Source organism: Saccopteryx leptura, chromosome 1 (genome assembly GCF_036850995.1).
Source record: "Saccopteryx leptura isolate mSacLep1 chromosome 1, mSacLep1_pri_phased_curated, whole genome shotgun sequence".
NCBI lineage: Eukaryota > Metazoa > Chordata > Mammalia > Chiroptera > Emballonuridae > Saccopteryx > Saccopteryx leptura.
In genome coordinates this window covers 390,035,674-390,062,633 of record NC_089503.1, presented here as the reverse complement: position 1 = coordinate 390,062,633, position 26,960 = coordinate 390,035,674, and the positions used below count along the sequence as shown (strand labels likewise).

The 26,960-nt window shown below is 43.4% G+C and overlaps 1 protein-coding gene across 2 annotated transcripts in view; it reads left to right on the top strand.

Annotated features, from left to right (window-relative positions):
• Positions 1-26,960, top strand: part of LOC136387808 (DLA class II histocompatibility antigen, DR-1 beta chain-like) — a 93,144-nt gene that overhangs the window by 17,498 nt on the left and 48,686 nt on the right. The window contains exon 6 of one of the 2 annotated variants that reach the window (XR_010748163.1): positions 13,956-14,410. The exons of the other annotated variant lie outside the window; for it this stretch is intronic. The gene's annotated coding sequence lies outside the window, so the exon portion shown is untranslated. The remainder of the gene's footprint in view (positions 1-13,955; positions 14,411-26,960) is intronic. 2 annotated transcript variants of the gene reach the window in all.

Below are 26,960 nucleotides of genomic sequence, written 5' to 3'. Positions count from 1 at the left end.
CTGGAGTCTGTCTTACAGCCTCCCTTTTCCAGCTTCAGAAAAATTCAAAAAAAATGAACAAAAAGAAAGAAAGAAATATAAACAAAATCCAAAATTAAAGAGAAGTTACCACAGATATCATAAAGATACCACCTCAAACCTGTTTGATTATCCAAATATTATCAACAAGACAGATAATGACAAGTGTTGAAAAGGCTGTGGAGAAAAAGAAATGCTCATTTACTTCTGGTGGGAATGTAAACTGCACAGCCATTATGGAAGAAATTATGGCGGTTACTCAAAATATTAAGATTACAGCCTGACCAGATGTGGAAAAGTGGATAGAGCATTGGCCTGGGATGCTGAGAACCCAGGATTGAACTCTCTAGGTTGCGGGCTTGAGGGCGGGCTCACCAACTTGAGTTTGGTATCATAGACATGACCCCACGGCAGCTGGATTGAGCCCAAAGGTAACTGGCTTAACCCCCAGGTCACTGGCTTGAGCCCAAGGTAGTTGGCTTGATCAAGGGATCACTGGCTTGGCTGGAGATCCCCAGTCAAGGCACATATGAAAGTCAGTCAATGAACAACTAAGGTGCTGCAATGAAGAATTGGTGCTTCTTATCTCTCTTCCTTCCTGTTGTCTCTCTGTCCCTTTCTGTATGCCCATGCTTAAAAAAATTAAGAATAGAACTACTATATGACCCAGCAATCCCTCTACTGAGTGTCTACACAAAACACTCAAAAACATTGGTACGAATAAACACATGCACCCCTATGTTCATTGTAGCATTATTGACAATGGCAAAAACCAGAGTGTTCCTTGATAAAGGAATAGATAAAAAAGATGTGGTACATATATACAATGGAATATTCTTCAGCCATAATAAATGGTGACATATTGCCATTTATGACAACATGAATGGACCTTGAGAGCATTATATTGAGTGAAATGAGTAAATAGGAAAAAAGCTAAGAACTATGTGATTTCACTCGCAGTTGGGATACAAAACTGAGACTCACAGACATAGATAAAAGTGAAGTGGTTACTGGTGGTAAGGGTGACCAGGGGAGGGGAGTAAAGAGGGACAAATATCAGGTGATGTAAAATGATGTGACTTTGGGTGATAGACATCCAGCTCAATCAACAGTTCAAATGCTATAGAGATGTTCACCTGAAACCTATGTACTCTTATTGATCCATGTCACCCCATTAAATTTAATGTCTAAATAAAAAGTATAGTTGAACTATGAAATAATGACAATGCAAAATGCAAAAATTTAGATAGAGAGCTGTCCTTAACAGTCTATTCAGGTTCTGAGCTATATATTCATATTAAAAGTATGTGTAATAATTATTTAAAGTAGAAAAATATGTTTAAAATTATATAAGTACAACAAAAGATATAATTCATAGTTTTTCAATAGTCTTCCATTTCCTGAGCACTACATAACAATTGTATTAGAAAATTGTATTAGAACAACAAGGTCTTCTTTTAAGCTTTCTTAAAATAAAGCAAGAGAAGTTGAATAAAGAAGAGGACATCCCTTCAAAAAATAAAAAGAAAGAAAAAAAAAGAAAAAAAAGAAAAAAAAGGACACCATGGGGACCAGAAGTAAGGATTTAAATATTTTCTTCACATGAAATATTAATTATTTTAAAGAAGAGTTGTGACAAAGGCTGACCTGAGTCCTTACCTCTCATTTCCCTGGATGCTTTGTTTAGACAGGTGGTTCTATCTCACTGTTAGGATAAGTGCTCTCCAAAGGTACTTTCCCCCCATTCCTATATATGTATACATAGCCTCCTTTAAACCCTTTCTGGATAACTGATTAACTCAGGTTAAATTAGTGGATAAGTTTTAATTTTCTTCAGTCATGCTTCTCTATGAAGAGAGATCATGCTCTCCAATCAATAGCTGTCAGTCTGTCACATCAGTTATCAGGGGAGGCTGCTCCTTGAAGTGTCCAGAGAACCATAGTCATTTTCTGTCCTGAGACACCTGAATGATCACAGCGACATTAACTAAGAGCTTAAGTAATTCCCCAGATGCACACACAAGGTTGTGGTGTCACAGGGACACAACTGAAAGTCTCCTCAATGGCCATCCTCTCCCCTCCGTCCCTTCAACTCCTAAACACACTCACACACATGTGTCAGAACAGCTCTGTCAGCAGGTGTCAGGACTCGATACTCCTAAGAGGCTCCAACTTGGACACACATCACTGACCATCACAGAACTGGCTTACAATAGGGGCCCAATAAAATGTTTCTGATGCAGCTGAATCAAACCTTCAAAGCACTGAATTAAAACAGTCTTTTTCATTCAGGAAATTCTAAGTTTCAGAAAAGGACTTTCATACTGAGTCTCTAACTAGCAACTGATGATGCTGTTTGTCTCTGACGATGATTGGTTCTCAGCACAGGCATCACCCAATCAAGGAACAGAAAACGAGGTCCTTAGTTCACATTATGTGGGATGTGGGTGAGGAAGGGTCATGATCCTCACAGAGTGGGACTCCTTGCTCTCTGCACCCGTCCTCTCTGTTCCAGCATGGCGCGTCTGTGGTTCCCTGGAGGCTCCTGGGTGGCAGCTCTGATGGTGGCAGTGACAGTACTGAGCCCTCTCCTGGATGGGGCCACGTAAGTGCACCTCGGGGGTGAGCTGCTGTGGGAGAGAGAAGGAAGGATGAGCTTTGTCACTGTGTCCAGGCCATGTCCCTTAGAGAACTGTGACATTCTCCTCAGTGACCCCCTGTCTTCATCCTGTGGATTCCGATTCTTTGCCTGGGTGCTCGCCCTACGAGAGCCGTGTCAGGGGCTCCCTGTGTAGAGACCATTTCTTCTCCTGTCTCCTGCAATAAACCTCTCCAGCCTCGTGTCCCATTCCCTCGGGGTCTTCATGGGATTCAGAAATAATAATGTCAAAATAAATCCTAATCCCTTTATAATATTGAGTTATTACATAAAAGGGGCAAGTTCCTTTTAAAATTCCATGGTAATTCAAAAGGAATTATAAAATCCTGTGTTATGTCCTCGACAGCATCTGTGATGTTGGTGTGTCTCCCTAATAGGTGAGGGGCCTCCCTACTGTCTCCCTTCCTTCCCTCCTGAACTCAGTGTCCATAAGGCCTGGTCCCTGTAACGGAGGTCCCCTGACAGATGCTGGGTCAGTGCTCTCCATTCCTCCTGTGGAAAGTCCCCGAGGCTGAACAGAGACTCTCAGTACTTAGAGTGACCCCGCAGACAACCAGCATCTATGGGGTCAATGTCTCTGATGCCTTGAAGAACTCAAAGTTTCTCTGAATGTCTTGCCAGGTTCGTGTTCACTGTTTATCTTGAACATTTCTGTACTATCAGATTCTCCTACATCACCTTTCTTGGGCCTGAGCCCACAAGTAGGGATTCAACTAAGATAGATAAACTATGAAATCCTGTCTTCATAAGCAAAAAAAAAAAAAAAAAAAAAAAAAAAAAATTGAATTAAGAAAAAAATAGTCTAATACAAGCAATTTCATAAGTAAAAACTATAAACCCTGAACAGGACCCAGAGGGTATGAAGGTTATTTACATCCCACGAGGCTGAAAGTCAAGGGAACTCACCAGCCTCTTAGAATTTTGGCCGCAATTGTCACAGGTCCTTTCACTGTGCCCTCTGTTTCCCTGAATTAACTGTTTGGTTATCTCCACTTCTGGTTCCTCCCTATTCTCTCCCCAGCTACGTCAACACCATTCCTGGATCCCACAGTCCCCCCAGGCCTCAGCACTAGACCAGATTGTAGACAGGATACAATGTAGTGATACTTTCCCTCTTTCTTAAATCACCTTTTCTTCCCTGCCGTATTTCTTCCAACTAGTAGGAGGAGAAGGAATAAGGGTCTCTGAATTTCTCACAGGAAATGAAAGAAATATAATGTGTCATCTAAACAAAGAGTCTAGGAGCTTAAGCCCCTTCTTGTTCCAGGATCCCCACAATAATCAGGTCCCAGAACTCTGGGTGTGTTCACTTAGACCACAACTACTTATCTGAGTGACTGTGTTATACTCTGTTCTTTCTAGGCTCAGAGAATCTTATCTGAATAGGATAAAAAGTTCCCTATTATCATGGAACTTTGCTAATGTCAGGAAAGACAATAACACAGTAAACATTTAAGAAAAAAAAAATTCAGAGAGCAATAATTATATATACCAGCAAAAATATATACCAGGGTTATAGGGCAGAGAGAATTGGATTCACCTGACTTCATTCAGGTGGTTAGGGACCTCTCCTTGTGACAGTGACACTGAGAGACATTTGAGACCTGAGTGAGGAGAGAACCCACCCTGTGAAGGAAACACCTGGACAGGTGTTCCAGGGAGAGGAACAGGAGAGGACACAGTGTGGGGACGTGTTTGCGTGTTTACGGGACAGAGAGGAGGCAGGAATGGCTGAAGCCCAGCGAGCCCGTTGGGCTGTGACCCTGACACAGGAAGAGGGTGGAGAGGACAGGAGAGGGTGCGTGTTGGGCACTGATGGCCCAGGTGAGAAATCTGAATATTATCTGAAGAGATATGTGAACTACGGGAGGGTTATAAGAAGAACTTATTTATATTTATATTTAATAATAATTCTAGCCAGCACGTGGAGACTGGATATCAGGGGTTCACAGGTGGAGTTGGGAGACCATTTAGGAGCAGGAAGAGTTCTCAGGGCAGGTGCACTTGGGGCTCATGTAGTGAGGGCTGGAGGAGACAGTGGGGAAGGGGGAGTGAGTGGATGTGGGAGATACATTTGTATAAACTATGAATGAATCAAGTTGGGGCGGTGTAGGAAAAGCAAGCTTATCCCTAAGGATTTGTCTTCAGTGATCTGAATGAACACGGTGGCGCTGTGTGTTGTGATAGGGAAGACTGTGGAATAAATTTATTTGAAGTGGGTGGTTAGGAATAAATATTTTCTTTACGTTTTAAATGATTTTGTGACATTTATGTGGAGCTGTGAAGAGGTCAGTCAAATACAGGATCCTGGAGTTCAGGGGTGGCCAGGGCTGGAGGTGTGCATGCTGGTGTCACTGACACTTGCACTGACTGGAATTCCAGCACGTGGAGGAGGTGCACAGGGACAGAGAGAGTGTGGCAGACCAGATGGCCAGGGTCACACTCAGAGGGCTAAGGACTAATGAGTCATCAAAGGGGACCGAAGAGGGTGCCAGTGGCATTGAGGAAAATCAATAGCATGTGACGCACGGAGGTGAAGGAGATAAATTTTTCCAGAATGATGGAGTGGTCAGGTGTGCTGAGAACCACTAGGAGGCAGGGAAGTGAGAACATGTGGGGAAGTGAGCACTGGGTGTGATGGACGTAACGGCCACAGTGAGAGTATGAACAAGATGGACATGGGACTGGACCATTGAAGAGAGAACAGGAGCTGGAGACGTGAGGGACGGATCACAGGGACTCTTCTGAGCAGCTGACCTCAGGGAGAAACTGTGCCCTGGGTCAGAGTTCAGCTGGACCTAAAGGATGAACAAGCCCAAGAAGAAGCTGCAAGCACTTGAGAACCAGAGAGGCTCGGTCACCAGTAAGGAACCGCTGAGTGACCTTGAATGCAGAGGTGACGGTTATGCAGAGAGCCATTCATTATACAGCTGGTATTTATTAGTGACTCAGGATGGACCAGTCGTCTCCTTAAGTAATGAGGATGGGGTCAATAACAAAAGAAATCTAGTCTCCATCAGCATGAATGAATAATTATAGTACTGTACAATTACTAATGTACTAGGGTTATACGTTTCAGTGTGCAGTTCTCATAACTATCCTATCTTAACTACAACAGTTAAAAATATAATAATCTATGGAAATAAATAAAAATGTTTAACTTACCTAGAGTCACAGTTAGTTGTAGATCCCAGAGGCTATGGTCTAAATCTCAGTATCTAGAAAGTCCCTCTCCTCTACATCAGCATAATCTTTTCCTATAGGTTCATGTGTATTCTGTTATTATACATAAACCAATGTTTCTGGCCTTGCATTTAAAATAATATTTACTGAACATATTAATTAAAGAAAATTAGCAAATGATGATGAAGATATTATTGGCTTTAGAATGACAAAGCATAAAAAGATCTGGTGAGCTTAATTTCATAGGCATTATAATAATTAAAATACCCTGGTGTGTATTAAGTATTTATTATATAATCAACAATAGGAAGAATCACTTTTTTATTTCACCCTTAACAATATCCTGTGAGGAACTTACTATTATTAAATCTATTTTAGAGAGAGCCTGACCAGTAGGTGACACAGTGGATAGAGCATCAGACTGGAATGCGGAGGACCCAGGTTCAAGACTCTGAGGTCACCAGCTTGAGTGCAGGCTCATCTGGTTTGAGCAAAAGCTCACCAGCTTGGACGCAAGGTCGCTGGCTCAAGCAAGGGGTTACTTGGTCTGCTGAAGGCCCGCGCTCAAGGCACATATGAGAAAGCAATCAATGAACAACTAAGGTGTTGCAATGTGCAATGAAAAACTAATGATTGATGCTTCTCATGTCTCCATTCCTGTCTGTCTGTCCCTGTCTATCCCTCTCTCTGACTCTCTGTCTCTTAAAAAACAATCTATATTAGAGAGAAAGAAAAAAGAATCAAAGATTTCACAAAATGACCAAAATGGAAGAGCTCGTTAAAATGTAGACTTTCTAAATCTAGAGTATGAGCTTCTACCCTGGTGACAGTGGCTAGGTTGTGTCTTAATTACTGGTAGAGTATCTGATACTCACATGTGCCATGTTGTCTTAGGGTTGGGGGCAGGGAGATGCAAGAGCTCTAGTTCCAATATAGAAGAAATCCACATTCATTTGCATTTATAATTTGAAAAGTTCCATTTGAGCTCACACTAGTGCAGACTGTCGTGGGCACGTGAGGAAGAACACAGAAAGTGTTAGCTACACTCCTCCATCTCAGATCTTGTCAGTGTGGAGCTAGGGCTGCCAGAGAAACACAGGATGCCCGACTCAATCTGTATTTCAGAGAAACAGCAATAATTTGACTGAAATCCAACTTTAACTGGAAACCCTGTATTTTTTTTTCCAAAGTGAGAAGCGGGGTAGCATTCAGACAGACTCCCACATGCGCTCAACTGGGATCCACTCGGCATGCCCACCAGGGAGCGATGCTCTGCTCATTTGGGGTGTTGCTTTATTGAAACCAGAGCCATTCCGGCACCTGAGGCAGAGGCCATGGAGCCATCCTCAGCGCCCGGGCCAACTTTGCTCCAATGGAGCCTTGGCTGTGGGAGGAGAAGAGAGAGACAGAAAGGAAGGAGAGGGGGAGGGGTGGAGCAGCAGATGGGCGCTTCTCCTGTGTGCCCTGGCCGGGAATCAAACCCAGGACTACCATACACTGAGTTGATGCTCTATCACTGAGCCAACTGGCCAGGGTTGGACACCCTGCATTATTGTTCAGTGTATTTGAAAACCTTAAGTTGGACAGTGAACAAGGATGGACAATGCTAACCCTACAGGCTACAGCAGCTTCACACATTTTCATTTTTCAATTTTCTCATTTGTCAAGAAGTTACTAGAGAATTTGTGGACAATAAGATAGACCTGGTCTTACCATAGCCCCCTGTCTCTGCCATCACTTCTATATGATGGTCTCTACTAAGAGTTTGGGGACCTGCTCATTTTGGTGAACTGTTCACATGACAATGTCATCTTCTTAGTTTTTCCCCTTCTGAGGGGACCTGATTATAGAAATGAGAATTCCACATCTGGCCGAGGCTGGTATTTCGATGCCGATTGGCATTTCTGGCAGCGGGAGACACAGAAAGTGAGCTGGTTGGTACACGGAACAGGAATCAGACGGCTGTGCTGCTGTTTCCTCCTGTAGATAATAGGGGACCAGTGGCAGAGAAGGTAAGAGAGAAGACGATGTGAGGAATAAATTATCTGACTTGGTGATTGGTCAGCAAGGCCAAGAAACAGGTCAACCTTGGTCTTTAACAACTTTATTTCACTGGAAAACGTCGGCACCCAGACCAGATTCCTAGAAAATACGAATTTCAATAAGATTGATATTTTCAATAGGTACACTATCAGTAGAAATATCTATGTAATTCTCAGCTAATGCATCATTAACAGTGGCTTTCTCACCACAGGTGTTTCAGATGGTTCACACTAGTGGAGGTCACCCTGGGAGGGCCACCACCTCTGGAACATCTGCAATATCTGAAGTCATTTTTGTTGTCACCCTGGGATTGTGAACTCCTACGTAGAGAGACCAGCGATACTGAGTACAGCCTTCTGTGCACAGAACAGCCCACCTCTCCCAACCACAAGAATTACCTGGTCTAAATATCAACAATATTGTGGTTGTAAACACTGCTTTACACTGAATGTTCCTATAATTCTAGATTCGCACTTTTTACACAGACTCACCTTCCAATTCAGTTATTACTCATTCATTTTAGCTTGTTTTATTACCAAAAAGAGAAATAGAATCAATTGTACAAAGTCACCACTTTCTTGTGGAAATCAATCAATCAAAATTTAAAATTTTTATTTTTTGCCTTTTGCAGTGTTTTCCCAAGTTTCACAATTTCTTGGTCATCACATCTGTATAAATTTTCAACAACTGTCTTTTTAAGTCCCAATCATTTTTCAGTAAAGTGTCTCAATTTCTGCAGTAATTCTCTTCTCCACACTATTGATGACACCAGAAGCTTCCATTTATTCATCTTACTTTTAACCACAGGCTTAGTCCTCTGGTTTTCTGAGCTTTCTGGATGTGGAAATGCAGAAAGGAGATGCGGCCCTGTTGGGATTGGGGTTTAATCTCCCTAAAACCCGTCCGTGGTCTCCCGTTACATTAGAATAAGGTCCCATGGCCCTGGCCAGTTGGCTCAGCGGTAGAGCGTCGGCCTGGCGTGCGGGGGACCCGGGTTCGATTCCCGGCCAGGGCACATAGGAGAAGCGCCCATTTGCTTCTCCACCCCGCCCCCTCCTTCCTCTCTGTCTCTCTCTTCCCCTCCCGCAGCCAAGGCTTCATTGGAGCAAAGATGGCCCGGGCGCTGGGGATGGCTCCTTGGCCTCTGCCCCAGGCGCTAGAGTGGCTCTGGTCGCGGCAGAGCGACGCCCCAGAGGGGCAGAGCATCGCCGCCTGGTGGGCAGAGCGTCGCCCCTGGTGGGCGTGCCGGGTGGATCCCGGTCGGGCGCATTCGGGAGTCTGTCTGACTGTCTCTCCCCGTTTCCAGCTTCGGAAAAATATCAAAAAAAAATAAATAAATAAATAAATAATAATAAAAAAAAGAATAAGGTCCCATCCTAACCCCCCCCCCTCCCCCAGGTTTTCAGCACGGGCTCCACCTGACCTGTCCTGTCCCCTCCCCTCCCCTGTCACTGTCTGTGCCTCAGAGCACTGTCCCCTCTCCTGTCTGGAGGGCACTCATGGTTTTCTCAGGCTTTTGCAGGTGGTGTTACCTTTACCTGAAATGTGCTTTTCTTTCCCCAAACACACACACACACCCGTCTCCTTCCGCTCACACCAACTCAGCTTCTTGTCACATCTTCAGTGTCACTCAGAGGCGGCTTCTTGGCCCCGAATGTAACTTAGATCACGTGATTCCTCTCTGTTCTGGACTCCACACTTCTCCTCTGACATCTCTCACTCCTGTATGAACTCTGTGTTCCTGGGCTGCGACAGTCACTGTCACTAAACTTTAAGCTCCAGGCAGAAGGGAGTCTGTTCTCCTTCTGTGGACGCCCAGGGCAGCAGGGCGACAGGAGGTCCCACCAACCACGTGCTCACAGGAGGAGGAGGACATGTTTAAGGAAAGGGGAAGAGGGGGTGAGAGGAGGGGGGTGGAAGCTTCCAGAAGGAGGTGGAGATTAGGGAAATGCTCAGCAGCTGGAGGTCCTTCAGCTCTGCAGGGAAGCCCAGGGGATCTACAGTGACTTAGGACCCGATGGTTCTCCCCTGACGCTGGGCCCCAGACGAAAGGCGACCATGTGTGCGGTCAGCCGGGGTGCCTGTGTCCTTCTGTCCCCACCGTCTTGAGTGCCCCACACAAGGCTGTGCCACAGTCTGTCTCTAATCAGTGTGACCGGATGGTTCTGTCCCCGCAGCACATTTCTTGGAGCAGGGTAAGTGCGAGTGTCATTTCTACAACGGGACACAGCGGGTGCGGTACCTGAACAGATACATCCACAACGGGCAGGAGTTCGTGCACTTTGACAGCGACGTGGGGGAGTTCCGCGCGGTGACCGAGCTGGGGCGGCCGAGTGCCGAGGGCTGGAACCGGCAGAAGGAGCTCCTGGAGCGGTATCGGGCAGAGGAGGACAGGTTCTGCAGACACAACTACGGGGTGTTTGATGGATTCCTGCTGCATCGGCAAAGTGAGCGCGGCGGGGGGCGGGGTGTGTACGAGTGTTCGTGTCCCTGAGTGTTTGCATGTGTGTGTGTGCGTGTCTGTGTGTGCATGTACTTGTGTGTGAGAGGGAAGGAGAAGAGGACCCTCAGGGAGAGCGGGGCCCTGTGAGTGGCTGTGGGGACACCGGGACATCGTGTGACCCCATCCTGCAGAGGGGACGTTTCCGGGGTGTCGGGCTGGGGTGGAGGCTCGGGGATCAGAGGTGATGGAGGTGACATGGGGGTGTGAGCAGTCATGTCTGTGCGGGGCACGTCCTCCTTACCCGGGACAGTCACGTGTTTCTGCACGGGTGTGTCCTCCACGAGAGGGCGGGGCTCCCGGCTCTGCTCCTTCTGAGGCTCCTTCCAGGCCTCAGCTTCTTGCTTTTTCCCCTCAGTGTGTATGTTGAAATGCTTGTGAAACAAGATATTTAAATTATAATTGTTACTTAAAATACTGATGTTACTATTTTTATAATGCTAGTTGCGGCAGTTCTCTTCACGTTATGTTTTGTTAAATCTTTATTCAATATTGCCAAATACTCGGTTGACAATTTTGGTTGTTTATTTTTAATTTATGCTTCTCTGATTCCTAAGGTTCCTGAATATTTTCACTTTGAGAATATTTGATTCAGCATCTTCTCCAGCTCCAGGCTTGTCTCTCAATTCTGTTCTGTTACTCTCTGTCTCAATAATTTCAACACCTTTAATGTTATGAATTTCACTGCAAAGTTGTTAGCAATGACTTACCACCAGTCTTAAATTTACCATTTTGTGGTATTATAACAATGTTTTCCCTAGTCCTTCTCCTCTTCCTCCAGAATTGTATGTATTGAGGCTGGTCTCAGGTAGGAAGCAGACATATTAATGAGTCTCAGACCCAGCTCTGAGCTCAAGTGTCAACTTTAAAAAGGGGATAATTATCAACTGATTACAATTCCAATAATACATATACTTCTTTTGAAAAGGGGAGGATTGATCCACAGAGAGTGATTATCAGTATTTCTAATGAATGACTCCCGGGCTCCTCCCCCTCTCCTTCAGGACTCAGCCTTTCTGGGCTCAGCTCTCAGAGTCAGGGACCCACCTGTCTTTCCTGCTGCCCAGGTGGGACCATGTCTATGGGTTTCTCAGGTGTGGGTGTCACGTTCCCAGGATGTCATACCCTGTGTCCCTGTCTCTCCCACACTGCTTCTCAGTTTACCCACACTGCTTTGAGTTATCTTTTCTTTACTAATGAACAAGGATACTAACTAGCTAACACATATTGCTGCTAAGTTCCAGCCATTGTTTTGCATATTTAGGCCCATTGATCCTCCCATATCCCTAAGAAGAAAGTAGTATTATTCCCTTTTTATACCTGAGAGAGCTGAGACACAGAGGAATGTAAATATTCTCCCAGGAGCAACCAGTAAGAGGCAGAACTGGGATGTGAATTCAGGCAGCACTGTTCCAGAAATCATGCTTTTAATTAATACATGACATGCCCTGCATAGACTTGTAAACACGTCAACAATGAATAACTGTTTCAAGATATGAAAGCTCCCCAGAATTTTCCAATTACCTTTCAGCCCTTGTGAGCCACTTCTTTAGGAATAGATTCAAGGCTTAGGGCGCTAACTCCCACTGGGCCACAGGGCCAGCTCTGAGGGACGCTGCCCAAAAACAGAGCCTGGCACTGGGGACTGCAGGCCCACAGGGAGCCAACCAAGGAGCCTCCCTCTGTCTTCCTCACATTCCCCCCCCCATTTTCTCTTCCAGCTGCGCCCACAGTGACTGTGTATCCTGCAAAGACCGAGCGCCTGCAGCACCACAACCTCCTGGTCTGCTCTGTCACTGGCTTCTATCCAGGCCACATTGAAGTCCGCTGGTTCCGCAATGGCCAGGAAGAGGAGGCTGGGGTCAGCTCCACAGGCCTGATCCGGAACGGAGACTGGACCTTCCAGATGCTGGTGATGCTGGAAACAGTGCCCCAGAGTGGAGAGGTCTACACCTGCCAAGTGCAGCACCCAAGCCTGACGAGCCCTGTCACCGTGGAATGGAGTGAGAAGCTTTCTGACCTCACCTGTGTCTCTCCCAGCACAGGGGACCTTGCTTCTCCCTGAGGGTGGGGTTCCCCCTCCCCACACCGTGTTCTCATTTGTTCATGTCCCTCCTTCAGCACAGGTCCTGGGGTGTCCCTGTGATAATTTATAAACACCTCTACTTTCTGAGGAGACAGTTGTTCTCTGCAGGCAGAAGAGAGGCTGTCCCTGTTTTGAGCTTCCCCACGATGTCACAGGTCAAGATCCCCTGAACTCTGGGTCCCAGTCCTCTGCGTCAGGCTGGGCTGGTCCTTCCACACTGCTGCTCTGAGTTGTCCTCTGTGATCTGAGAAGAAGCACATCCTCTACAATGTGGGGTCTCCCGACATGAGGGGAGCAGTCCCTGCCCTGTGTCTATTAGCTTTGTCCTCCTGGACGAGGGCTCCACCTCACTGAGTCCCAGGCTCCACATCCGTCAGATCGCGAAGTAGTGGCCTGATGTCAGGGCTGTGATGGTTAAATGAGTTCAGTGCCTGAACAGTGTATCTACTCAGTGTGAGTTTTAGGTCTGTTTTCCAGAAATGGCCAGTTGTTCTGGTTCCTTTAGGCAGCCTTCCTCCCCCGTTCTCAAAGTTCAGTCACAGGGTCTCATATAGACATGCTGAATTTTAGATTAAAATCACCAAGTTGTTTCTTCTCTCAGCGGCACAGTCTGAATCTGCACAGAGCAAGATGCTGAGTGGAGTCGGGGGCTTCGTGCTGGGCCTGCTCTTCCTGGGGGCGGGGCTGTGCGTCTACTTCAGGGGTCAGAAAGGTAAGGCGCCTGCTGGCAGCTGAGGATCCCCACAGACTCTATGGGGGAAGAAGTGACTTTCAGGGAATTAGTTCTCTGTTATCAGTGACTCCATATAAACCCTTCTTTCCCTGGTCGATCTCAAAATTTCTGGAAATCCAGAAATAACACTTCATGGTGCTTATGGCCAAAACATAAAGAATTATGGCCTAAAGAGGGAAGAGAAGGGTTAACATGCAGGAGACTTGGGTCAGGATCCTGGAGTAAATGAGGAGCAGACACTGGATGTGTGTGAGGGGAGCTTCATAGGTCACTGCTCTCAGTGTCTGCTCCCCTGTCCTCTCCGGTGTCGGGTGAGGTGGGTTGTGGGGTAGAGAAATCTCAGGTGCTTTGGGGCTGGGATGATGTGTTGGGGGACACAATTACCTTCATATCTTTGAGTGTGTATCTTCCTTCTCTTTTCGAGGACACTCTGGACATCAGCCAACAGGTAACGCTCCTTAATCCTCCTTTAGAGACACAGTCCCTAGCACAGGATGGAGAGGTGACAGGACAGTGACAGAATAATGGGAGGACTCTGCCTGTGACTTGTGGTCAGGCAGTGTGCACTAAAGCCCCTTCTCACCACTTAGTACAGGCCCGCTCTGCAGGAGGTTTGACTCTGAGTGACGTAGGAGCATTTCTCTCTGACATCAGAGCTGTGACAGGAGGACCGGCGGGAGGGAATGAACCTGCCTGTGGCTGGGACTGGACACAGCATCCCCTCTGTCTGCAGGGCTCCTGAGCTGACTTGACCACGCTGACATGGAGGATAAAGAGCCCCTGTCCCAGCGTCATCGCAGCATGAGGTTTCCTGCTCGGCTCTTATTCCACAGAGAGCGCTTCCTCGGGCTCTGGTTTGTCCCGGGTCAGTGACCCTGCAGAACACGTCCTCCCTGACGGCCTCCTCAGCCCACACTTGACCCGGAAGTCCCCATGCTGAGAGCAGTACCTGATCTCATGCCTTCCCTGGTCCCTGTGTGGTCAATCTACCGTCTCCTGTGACCCTGAGTCCACCGTCTGCCCACATTTCTTTATAAATATTTCACAACTAAATATGGAGTCAATCTCGTCTGCTTCACACAGCTTCTAGGACAAAAATTAGAAAGAAAAGAGAAAGAAGGTGTCATCACGGTATAAGGACACTGTTCACTTACACGCCTGCATTTTGGCCGCAGAGGGATCTGGAAGGTGTCCTTGTTTCCCTCTGTGCTTTTTCCTGACGTTTCTGGATTCTGTAACCAGGCTGAGCTCCCTCAGCTGGGAGGAGCCTGCAGTGAACCAGACATGGTGTCTCCTACGTCTGTGTTTCTCAAAGACAGACACACAGTTCCTCTGCCTCATGGGGACAGAAAGGGGACAAGGACTATAAGAAATGAACGTCACTTGTAAAAATGTGGTGCTTTCAATGTTTATACCATAACTTTTTGTCTCCTTTTCTGTGATTAAAAAAAAAGAAAAGTATTTAAACCTGGATACTTTTGATGTCCCCTTTTATCGTATAATTGTGGACTATAACACTTCAGTCTTTCTGTGTCTCAGATACAAATCAATGCTATGCTGACTCTTTGCCTTGAGATATCCTCTTCCCCATAAATAGGATTCAGGGCCATGAGGACAACGTTGTAGGTTTAGTAGAAAAGGTGCCGTTCTGAGTGCTCCAGGTTTTGTGACAACTTCAGTGTCTGTCACAGGAAAATCCTGGGTGACTCTCACCTTAGCATCAGTCAGAGACAATGCTGGGAAAGAGGGGAATGTGTGAATCCCCTGATGTGCAGCAAACAGTGAGAGACTCTGCACTGGAAGAAAGAATGAGAATCCTGCTGGGAACAGTGTCCTAAAAGTTTTTGAAACAAGTTACAAGCGTGTTTGCATAGTGCACAACATATGGTATTTTTAAAAATAAGGTAGAGCAGAGTCAAAATATATAGCTGTACACATTCTCTCTCTGTCTGTCTCTTTCCTTATATTTGTAAATAGAAGCTATGAAGAATTTAAAAAAAAATGATTATCTGTGGAGCAAAATAACAGTTGAGAGTGACAGAGAAAAACTAGACAGATGTATAGTATTTAATAGTTTTCTCTGGAAAAGCATATCAATATTTTATAGAATAGGCAACTTAAATGAAATGTTTTAAAAGACAACATAGAAAGACCGAAAATAAACTGTAACAATGGAAGTAAACATGGCCCAGGCCGGTTGACTCAGTGGCAGAGCGTCTGCCCAGCATGTTCAAGTCCCACGTTCCACTCCTGGTCAGAGCACAGTGGAAAAGTGCCTGTCTGCTTCTCCAAACCGTCCCCTCTTACTTCTCTCACTCTCTCCCTTCCTTTCGTTCAGCCATGGCTCAAATGATTTGAGCAAGTTGACCCCGAGTGTTGAGGATGGCTCAATGGCTTCACCTCAGATGCTAAAATAGCTCATTTGCTGAGCAATGAGCGATGCCCAGATGGGCAGAGCATCACCGCACAGGGAACTTGTAGGTGGATCCGGGTTGGTGCGCATGCGAGATTCAGTGTCTGCACCCTGCTTCTCACTTAATTTAAAAAAGTAAACGTGAAAAAAATATATAATGAAAAATAAATCAAAAGGTTTTTTGTTCCTTGAATAAATCATTGTGAAACTCTAATTGTCAATCAGTGTACAGTTCTGATGTGCACAGACTGTAACAACACACAGAGCTGATGGGCTTCAGGGAAAGACAACTCACATGGTTATTAGACGGTGGGTTCTGCTCTCGGGTTTCATCTGAATAGTCAGTTTCAATGTGAATCTAAAATCTAAAGCGTAGATAATTGATTCAGAAGTTTATTTATGAGGAATAGTCATTTGAACACACTTTACTGTCACAGACAACTATTTAATGTTCAAGGAAATTTAAATTTATTTCATGCATTTCTTCATTTTTCTAAGTGAGACGAGGGGAGATAGAGACAGACTCCTGCATGTGCTAGACCAGGATCCATCTGGCAACCCCTGTCTGTGTCTAATTCTCTCCCCATCGTCGTCCATGCTGCAAATGAGCCATTTTTAGTGCCAGAGGTGGAGGCTCCATGGAGATATTCTCAACGCCCGGGGCCAATATGCTTTAATCAAGCCATGGCAGCGGAAGCTGAAGAGAGAGAGACAGAGACAGAGAGATGGGGGTAGGGGTGGAGAAGCAGACAGTCGCTTCTCCTGTGTGCCCTGAAATCTTGATAGAATGGAGACATCCGTACGCTAACCCAATGCTCTACCACTGAGCCAACCAGCCAGGGCTTATTTCACACATATTTTAGTTATATGATGCATTCACTGTGTAAAACAGGGTATCTTCCTGTAGGAATTTTAAAAGCTGATATCAACATTTGCAATAAGCATGCAGTTGGCGATAAATTCTGTTTCAATCCAGGGTTGCACATTCCTCTCTATTTGTTCTCTAGCAGGAAAGAGTGAGAGCTGTGGTGTGAAATTATAATAGAAAATTACAGTGCACAGTATGACTATTTTAATGAAGATGGTTTCTGATACCAGCAGATAATCCAACCTCATTCTCGTTATTTTTCTATAAGTTACTATCTGACACAGAAGACAGACCCCAGGTGGGACATCTCCAGAGTCAGTCAATTCCTCGGGCCAGTGTCCTCAGTAGGGAACCCGGGACTCGGTGTCCCCTACCTCTGTTTCTCACGTCAGCTCACCTGAGACGGTAGGAGGAGGTCTGAAGCAGCTTTAGGCTTCGTCTTGTCTCATAACAACCTCCAAAGGCAGGAGAAGAGACTGTTTCCTCTTCTGTGCTTTTATAAGGAGCAGCCACACTTCCCCAGAGCCCCCTCCCCCCAGTGCACCCGTTCCCCTCACATGAGGAGGACCCTGGGGTGACAGCGCTGGACCCAGACAACCCAGGACTCACCCTGTCGGGTGGGTTCTCTCCAGCTGCACACAGGAAGGAAACGAGCAACGTCAGATATATAAATATTTTTTTGAAAGAAAGAAATGGTGGATGAGGTAGGGAAGACTAACATAGCATAAAGAAACTCTAGTTTCTGGCACCATTGAATTGTTTACATTTTTAATGACTTCCTCATACAAGATTATACATTCTTTATGAGCAGCATCAGTTCAAGGTTATGAAGGTTTTGTTAAATTTAACATTAACTATTAAATATCAGCCACACACATACTTGCAAAAAACAAATAAACAAGCAGGATGTTTCATTAGTATGATAACATATTAGGCTGATAATTTTATGTGAAAAAATATAGTTCTTATGAAAAACTTTGAAAAAGAGGCATGTGAAAAATGTCTGGCTTTATAAGAGTCTAAAATTTATTATATATTTGTTTTAACAAGCACTTTTTTTGCATTGATTAATTATTGGTTATATAAGATCAGTAAGAGAGTCCTAAAGTAAACTTGTGAACGGTTGAGGTTTTTTTAAGATAGAGAGTTTCAAGTTGTTTGTAATTCATTCCTTTTAACAAAATGGAATTCTAATGAATAAAAGTAAAAAATTCAGAAAGTATAAACCTTGATCAGGTAGCTCAGTGGGTCAGAGTGTCATGCTGATACACCAGTGTTGCATGTTTGATCCCTGGTCAGGGCACATACAGGAATCAACCAATGAATACATAAATAAATGGACCAACAAATCCATGTTTGTTTCTTTCTCTCAAAAATCAATAGAATAAAAGAGAACTAAAGTAAAACATTAGCAAAATAAGGTTTATTATTGACATTGCATTATTTTATCATAATTGTTAATATTATATTTGTGGACACAAAGCCTTTTAAAACTCTGATGCATTACTGATGAGAATGCCCAATATTATAACTACTTCAGAGAATTCTGGGGCCATTTCTTAGGAAATTAAGGATGCAATTACCCTATGACCCAACCATTCCTTTCTTTGGACTCTACCCAAGAGAAATGAGAACATATATTCTCATAATTATACAGGGTAGGGCAGAAGTAGGTTTACAGTTGTTTGTATGGAAAATAAATAAAAATTAATAAATAATAATACAAGAATAAACATTGTTTTTTGCATAATCACAACTGGAAACCTACTTTTGCCCCACCCTGTATGGGTGAAAATCTTAATAGAATTATTACTCATAATAACCCCAAACTGGAAACAGCCCAAATATCCATGAGTTAGTGAATGGTTGAAAAAATGTACTGTATGCACATATGGAAACACTATTTAGCAATTCAAAGGAACAACTGAAAAACATAAAAAGAAAATGAAGATAGATGCTACAAAAAGGATGATCTTTGAAAACATACTAACTGAAATAAGCAGGAGACAAATACTATGTGTCATATGATTTCTTCCCCATAAAGTATCTGTAAAAAGAAACTTCATAGTCTCAGAGAAGGGAGCAGATATGTGGGTGTCTACAGCTGGGAGGGGGTGAAGGTTGACTGAGAATAGGGAATTTTGGGTGTTGTAGGCATGTTCTAAAACCAGATTGTAGCAATAACTGCACACATCTATAAATGTACTAAAATCAATGAAATTTCCACATGGAGTCAATTTTACATAGACACAGACAAGAGAGCTGGAATAGCCAGAGGAAAGAGGGTACAGCAAGGTGGAGGTGGGCACAGTGGGGGGAGGGAACAGAAAGACACTCTGCTTGGGGTGAGGGGAGCAGATGCCGTGTGCATATGGAGGCATACAGAGTTGTACACTTGACACCTGTGAACTACTGTCATCCAATAAATTAAAAGAAAAAACAACAAATGAATTTTTTGGTACATAAGTTATACTTCAATAATCGTGGTGAAAATGACATAATCATTTTTAAAAATGCAGTCTTTCTAAGCAAGACCAATCTCCAGATATATCAGAAAATGAAATTTGAATAAAAAAATTTTATTGCGATGGTGACGTTAGAGAAATGGCGCTGTGAGGACTGCCACTGACAAATCTCCCCAAAATTTCAACAAGTTCATAAACCGGAGGCAGAAAAATCTATCCTTGGAGCATCCGAGAGTTCCACACACTGAAGGCGAAGGTAAGGTCAAGGAAAAAATTGACTAAATATATACTCAACCCCGAAGGAAATAAGTCGGACAAAGAAACACTCTGCCTTCCTCACTAACCTGAGCAAAGGCTGCTTTAACTTGGAACTGAGAGTGGTAGTGTGGGGGGGGGGGGTAAGTGTGTAGAGGAAGCAAGGCTGCAGCACAGAAGTTTGTTCAAGCCGAGGAAAGAGTGTGCCTGTGGTGAATCAGCCCACGCGAGCGGCCGCCCACGCATCAGGCTGTGAGCAGCCCAGCCTCCCACATGCTGCGCCGCCAGCAGTCCAACCTGCGTGCACGTGAGCAGTCCAACAGCCTGCGCATGCCGAGAGCAACCACCCGCGAGCGAGCAACCACCCGTGCCACGAGTAGCAGCTGCCAGTGGCACGCCAAAGCGAACTTCTCTATGCCCGAGTTTCTCTAGGCAGTCGAGGTGCCTCACCCAGCCATTCAAGCCAACAATCAAGAGTCAGGGGAGGGGCATGCAGGGAACTTGCAGTCCTTTCTGGAGCAGATCATTGGGATCCAATCGCTGAAATTAGCTCAACTCACAGGCTGCTAACTTCCCAACTGACCTACGCGGCTCTAATTGACAAGATCTCTCTCAGTTCAGCGATCCAAGACAAGAGGCATAATATTTTTTAGTGCCTCTTGCTAAAGGGGAGGGGGCAACTTCTGATTGGCAGAGCTTTCATACTCAGGGATATAGGCTAAAAAGAGGGACTTGGCAGTGTTAAGACCTCCTGTTCTGCAGGCAGCGACTAGGGTATCTTCTTCCCAGCCAAAACAGGTTACAAAGTGCAAAAAGCCTGGGGAGAGTGGTCCCACAGAGTGCTAGGCATGCTGAACAGGCCAGGAGGCTAATAGAAAGTCACCTTGAGAGCAATTGGCTCCCAGCCCCACCTGATTACGCTGGCTGCTCTGACTGCCAGAGCCTTACCCAGAGCCCTGCGTTGAGTAAGGATAGAGTGGGGATTTGCCAGCTCTTTGAGCCTCTTACTCCCCAGGCAGAAGCAGTGGCAGCCTCATAGCTGGATCATCAGGCTGCTAATTCAGGAAGGAGAGACTAGGAGAGAGGCTTTGGAAAAACAGACTCTCTCATTGTTGGAGCCTGCAAACATTAACAAGCCCTGACTATCAATGAGACTGAAGCCAAATATATGACATTGCCGTAGAGCAGTGGTTCTCAACCTTTCTAATGCCGTGACCCTGCAATACAGTTCCTCATGTTGCGGTGACCCCAAACCAAAAAATAATTTTGGTGGCTACTTCATAACTGTAATTTTGCTGCATTTATGATTCGGAATGTAAATATCTGATATACATTATGTATTTTCTGATGGCTTTAGGCGACCCCGCCGGGGTCACAACCCACAGGTTGAGAACCACTGCCATAGAATCTCATCAACTACAAATCCCTACCTAAGCATGCCACAGGGGCAGAACCTGGAGTACAGAGTCACTGTCCGGGAAGAGGGAGAGAAAAGAAAACGGAAGAAGAAGATAATGTCTCAAATTCAAGAAAAATCCACAGACTTTATAATTTGTTCCACTATTTTTTTGTTTCTTTCACCTTCTTGCCTTCATTGGTATTATTTCTATTTCCTCCACCTTGGTCCTTTTATTCTCTGCCCATCTTACTCTTTTTTTTTCTTGAACTACACTACCCATAAGAGTTTCATTTTATTTCTTTTCTTCTTCCTTACTCTCCATGAGGGTTATAATCCAAAACCCTTAACTCTCTCTCTCTCTTTTTGTTTTTTTTTCTATTTTTTCTTCCTTTTCTTTTCCCCTTTTCCTTGTTTCTCCCTTTCTATTAGTTTCTTCTTTTCTCCCTTTAATTTTCTTCTCATTCAATCCTCAATCACAAACAAATTATTGAATTTGGGACTCAAGTTTTTGGGGGTTTTTTGTGGCATTTTGGGTGCTTTTTACTTTGCTTTTTAACTCATTAGCATTCCTCCTGACTCAGGATCTCCATTCTATTGAGTCTTTGCTCCACTTAATACAATAGTTCCCCCCCTTTTCTCTTGTTTGCCTCTAATCTTTTTCATTATATCTCTTAGTTGACCATCGCTTACAAGCAAATCATTTTATACTTGACCCAAATTTTTTCCTTTTTTGTATTTTGTGGGTCCCTACTTCCTTTTTTGCCCCTTGAACACTTCCCCCCAACTCAAACCCTCCATTTTAGTCAGTTTTTGTTCCATTTAGCATAATATAATTCACAGTTCATCATGATATTTTCCTAAGGAAGAAGGGAGAGGAGGGGAAGAGAAAAAAGAAAAGGGGGGGAAATAATAAATTATTATTGGGTTTTTTGTGTTTTTTTTCCAATTTTTTTCATGTTTTTTACTTTTTATTCTTTAATTCTCATTAGTGCTATCAACAAGACCACCCTCAGATGCCACTAAGAAAAAGGAAATCAAATATCATGGATACAAAAGATAGAGAAGTAACACAGATAGATGTGGAAAAATCTATATAGAAAAAATTTAACGTATTGGAAACATTGGAGCTAAATGAAAGAGAATTTAAAATATAAATACTAAAAATACTCAGAGATATACAAGAAAACACAGAAAGGCAATTTAGGGAGCTCAGAAAACAATTCAACAAACACAAAGAATATATTTCCAAGGAAACTGAAACTATAAAAACAAATCAAAAAGAGATGAAAAACTCAATTCATGAACTGAAAAACGAGGTAACAAGCTTAGCTAAAAGACAGGCCAGATAGAAGGTAGGATTAGTGACATAGAAAACAAGCAACTTCAGGCACAACAGAAAGAAGAAGAGAGATACTCAAAAATTTAAAAAAAAAAAATGAGAAAGCCCTACAGGAATTGTCTGACTCCATCAAAAAGAATAACATAAGAATAATAGGTATATCAGAGGGAGAAGAGAGAGAAAATGGAATGGAGAATATATTCAAACAAATAATAGACAAGAACTTCCTAAGCCTGTGGAAAGAACTAAAGCCTCAAATTCAAGAAGCAAACAGAACACTGAGTTTTCTTAATCACAACAAACCTACTAAAAGGCACATCATAATGAAAATGGCACAAACCAACGACAAAAAAAAAATTCTCAAGGCAGCCGGGGAAAAGAAGAATACAACATATAAATGCAGGCCTATTAGATTATCATCAGATTTTTCAGCAGAAACTCTACAAGCTAGAAGAGAGTAGACCCAATATTTAAAGCCCTGAAAGAGGGAACATTCATCCAAGAATACTATACCCATCAAAACTATCCTTCAAGTACAAAGGAGAAATAAAAACATTCACAAATACAGAAAAGGTGAGGGAACTTATCATCAGAAAACCTCCACTCCAGGAAATATTAAAGGGGGTTTTCCAACCAGATCCAAAGAACAAAACAAAACCACAAGTAACAGCTCCACCAAGAACACAATAAAACCAAACTTAAACTGTGACAACAAAAGCAAAAAAAAAGGGGGGGGGGATAAGACCGAGATTAACAGTAGCAAAGGATGATGAAGTGCAGAAACACTCATAAGATAGGGTACTACAATGAATATGGTAGGTACACTTTTCATTACTTCATGGTAACCCCCCTTAAAAAAACCCAGAAAAGCACATGACTTAAAAAAGGTAGCAACAGAAGAAAGAAGTATGGAATACAAACAAACAAGAATCAAACAAGATACAAAACTAACAGAAAGCAATTTATAAAATGGCAATAGGGAATCCACAAGTGTCAATAATTACACTAAATGTAAATGGATTAAACTCACCAATAAAAAGACACAGAGTAGCAGAATGGATTAAAAATGAAAATCTGGGGATCATGTCAGAGTAATGGCATGGTAGGAAGCAATACCAATAAATCTCCCCCAAAACTCAACAAGATCTTCAACTAGAAACAGAAAAACCTACCCTTGGAGCCTCCAGATGTCTCGCAATACACCGAAGGTATAATTGTGCAAAAAATTGGCTAAATATATAATCAAACCTGGAAGGAAATAGGGAGTAAGAAATGCTCTGCCTTCCTGACTAACCTAAATAGGGCTGCTTTCACTGAGAACTGAGAGTATAGAAACTAAGGCGGGCAAAGTGGGTAAATAGATCCAGGTTGTGGCACAAACGGCCAAACCAGGCTTTGGCACGGAGATCCAGGCCAAGGAAAAACTGGTACTGTGGCAACCCAGGCAATACAAGCTAACATTCATGCCAAACTCAGAAAAGAAAGACAAGTGGGGCAGCCATTAACCCCGATCTCTTGGTTGGCGCGTGCAGATAGTGGGTGAGGGATTCCTTGGAAAGCCCTGGGAGTGGGCACCTGTTTTAACTCACAGATAGGCAGAGTCAGGGGCCTTTGTGTGGGCTGAAAAGCAGGATCTCAGGGCCGCCCCAGCGCCCTGGAAAAGCCACACACGTGGAGGGAGCCAGAGCCAATTCCAATGCTGGAACTTTTCCGTGGGTTTCACTCAAAGTGAGAGGCGGCCGGCCTGATATCCTGGTCGGCAGGCATGGAGACTGGGCAAGAGATTCCTCCGAGTGCCTCCACAGTGGACGCCCGTGTTACCCCACAGAGAGGCAGAGTCAGGGGCCTTTGTGTGGGCTGAAAGCAGAATCTCCAGTCTGCTCCAGCGCCCTGAAAAAGCCGCGCACAGCGCCCTGAAAAAGTCATGCACAGGGAGGGAGTGAGAGCCAATTCCAACGCTGGAACTTTTCCGTGCAGGCGGGGGTTTCACTCAGAGTGTGAGACTGCCGGCCTGATATCCTGGTCTGCGCACAGAGAGTGAGCGAGAGTTTCCTCCGAGCACCCTGGGAGCAGGGGCCCGCCCGTGTTACCGGACAGAGTAGCAGAGCCAGAGGTCTTTGAGTGGATGGAAGCCCCGCCTGATTATGCTAGCAGCTCTGACTGACTGAGCCTTACCCAGAGCCCTGTGCTGAGTGGGAATAGAGTGAGGAGTTGCCAGCTCTTTGAGCCTCTTACTATCCAGGCAGAGGCAGCAACAACCCCATAGCTGGATTATCAGGCTACTAATTGAGGAAGGAAAGACTAGGAGAGAGGCTCCAGGAACACGGACTCTCTCACTGTTGAAGCCTATAAATGTTAATGAGCCTCGACTGCCAATGAGACTGAAGCCCAATACATGACATCACCAAGAGACTTATCAACTGCAAACCTCTACCTGAGTATGCCACAGGAGCAGAACCCAGGGTACAGAGTCACCGACCAAGAAGAGGGAGAGAAAAGAAAAAGCAAGAAGATAACCTCTCAAAATCAAGAATAATCTGCAGACCTTATAACCTATCCCATTTTATTATATTTGTTCATTTGTTTCTCTAATCTTCATTCTTGATTTTTTCTTTCCTCCTCCAATTTGGTCGTTTAACTCTCTGCCGGTCTTACTCTCTCCTCTCCTTGAACTACACTACCCATAAGTGTTACATCTCCCATTATCTTTTCTTTCCTCTTTCTTTCTCTCTATGAGGGTTGCACTCCAAAACCCTTAACTCTCTCTCTCTATCTCTCTCCTTTTTCTTTTTTCTTCTTTTAGTGGTTCCCTCTTTTTTCACTCTCTCTTTCTTTCTCCCTCTATATTAGTTTCTTCCTTTCTTCCTCTCATTCAAACCTCAATAATGAACAAATTATCTAATCTGGGACTCAAACTTATGTTTGTGGCATTTTGGGGTTTTTTTACTTTACCTTTTTAACTCACTAGCAGTGCTCCCATCCCTGGCTCTCCATTTTATCTAGGTCTTGTTCTACTAAATACAATAGTAATTTTTTTTAACTTTTACCCCTATTTTCCTGCTTCTCTCTTATTCCTCTCATCATAACTCTTAGTCAACCAACACCTAAAAGCAAATCATTTTATTCTTGACCCAAATATTTTCCTTATTTACTTTTTGTGGATCCATACCCCCCCCCTTTTTTAGCCTTTTATTACTTCTCCCCAATTCAGGCCCTCCATTACAGGCATTGTTTGTTCTATTTAGTACAATATAATTCACAGTTCACCACAAGATTTTCTCAAGAAAGAGGGGAGAGGAGAGAAGAGGAAAAAAAAGGGGGGGGGAAAATAATTTTCTTTTTTAAAATTATTATTTTATGTTTTCTTATTTAATTATTAATTTAAAAAAATTTTGCTTTTTTTAACTTTTTATTCTTTATTAAATCTCATTAAAACTATCAACAAAACCACTTTCAGATGCCACTAAGGAAGAGAAAATTGAATATCATGGATACAAAAGAAAGAGAAATAACACAGATAGATGAGGAAAAATCTATGAAGAAAAAATTTAATATATTGGAAACCATGGAGTTAAATGACAGAGAATTTAAAGTAGAAATCCTAAAAATACTCAGATATACAAGAAAACACAGAAAGGCAATTTAGGGAGCTCAGAAAACAACTCAATGGACACAAAGCATATATTTCCAAGGAAATTGAAACTATAAAAACAAATCAAACAGAGATGAAAAACTCAATTCACGAGCTGAAAAACAAGGTAACAAGCTTAGCTAATAGAACAGGCCAGATAGAAGATAGGATTAGTAAAATAGAAGACAAGCAACTTCAGGCACAACAGAGAGAAGGAGAAAGAGACTCAAAAATTAAAAAAAAGTGAGATAGCCCTACAGGAATTATCTGACTCCATCAAAAAGAATAAAATAAAAATAATAGGTATATCAGAGGGAGAAGAGAGAGAAAATGAAATGGAGAACATACTCTAACAAATAATAGACAAGAACTTCCAAAGCCTGTGGTAAGAACTAAAGCCTCAAATTCAAGAAGCAAACAGAACTCTGAGTTTCCTTAACCCCAAAAAACCTACTCCAAGGCACATCATAATGAAATTGGCACAAACCAAAGGCAAAGAAAAAATTCTCGAGGCAGCCAGGGAAAAAAAGAATACAACATGTAAAGGATGGCCCATTAGATTATCATCAGATTTCTCAACAGAAACTCTACAAGCTAGAAGACAGTGGACCCCAATATTTAAAGTCCTGAAAGAGAGGAACTTTCAGCCATGAGTACTATACCCATCAAAGCTATCCTTCAAGTACAAAGGAGAAATAAAAACATTCACAGATACAGAAAAGACGAGGGAATTTATCATCAGAAAACCCCCACTCCAAGGATTACTAAAGGGGGTTCTCCAATCAGATACAAAGAACAAAAAAAAAAAATCCACAAGTAAAAGCTCCAAGAAGAACAAAATAAAACCAAATTTAAACTGTGACAACAACAAAAAGAAAGGGGGAGAGAAAATGAAGATTAACAGTAGCAAAGGACGATGGAGTGCAAAAGTACTCACAAAATAGTGCAATAAAATGAACAGGGTAGGAACCCTTTTAATTACTTAATGGTAACCACCATTGAAAAAACCACCGCCGAAGAACATGATTTTAAAAAGAAAGCAACAGAGGAAAGATGTATGGAATACAACAAAATAAAAATAAACATAGAAAAACGAAAGAGAAGGATCAAACAAGACACAAAACTAACAGAAAGCAATGTATAAAATGGCAATAGGGAACTCACAAGTGTCAATAATTACACTAAATGTAAATGGATTAAACTCACCAATAAAAAGGCACAGAGTAGCAGAATGGATTAAAAAAGAAAATCCAACTATATACTGCCTACAAGAAACTCATCTAAGTAACAAGGATAAAAACAAATTCAAAGTGAAAGGCTGGAAAACAATAGTCCAAGCAAACAACATCCAAAAAAAAGCAGGCGTAA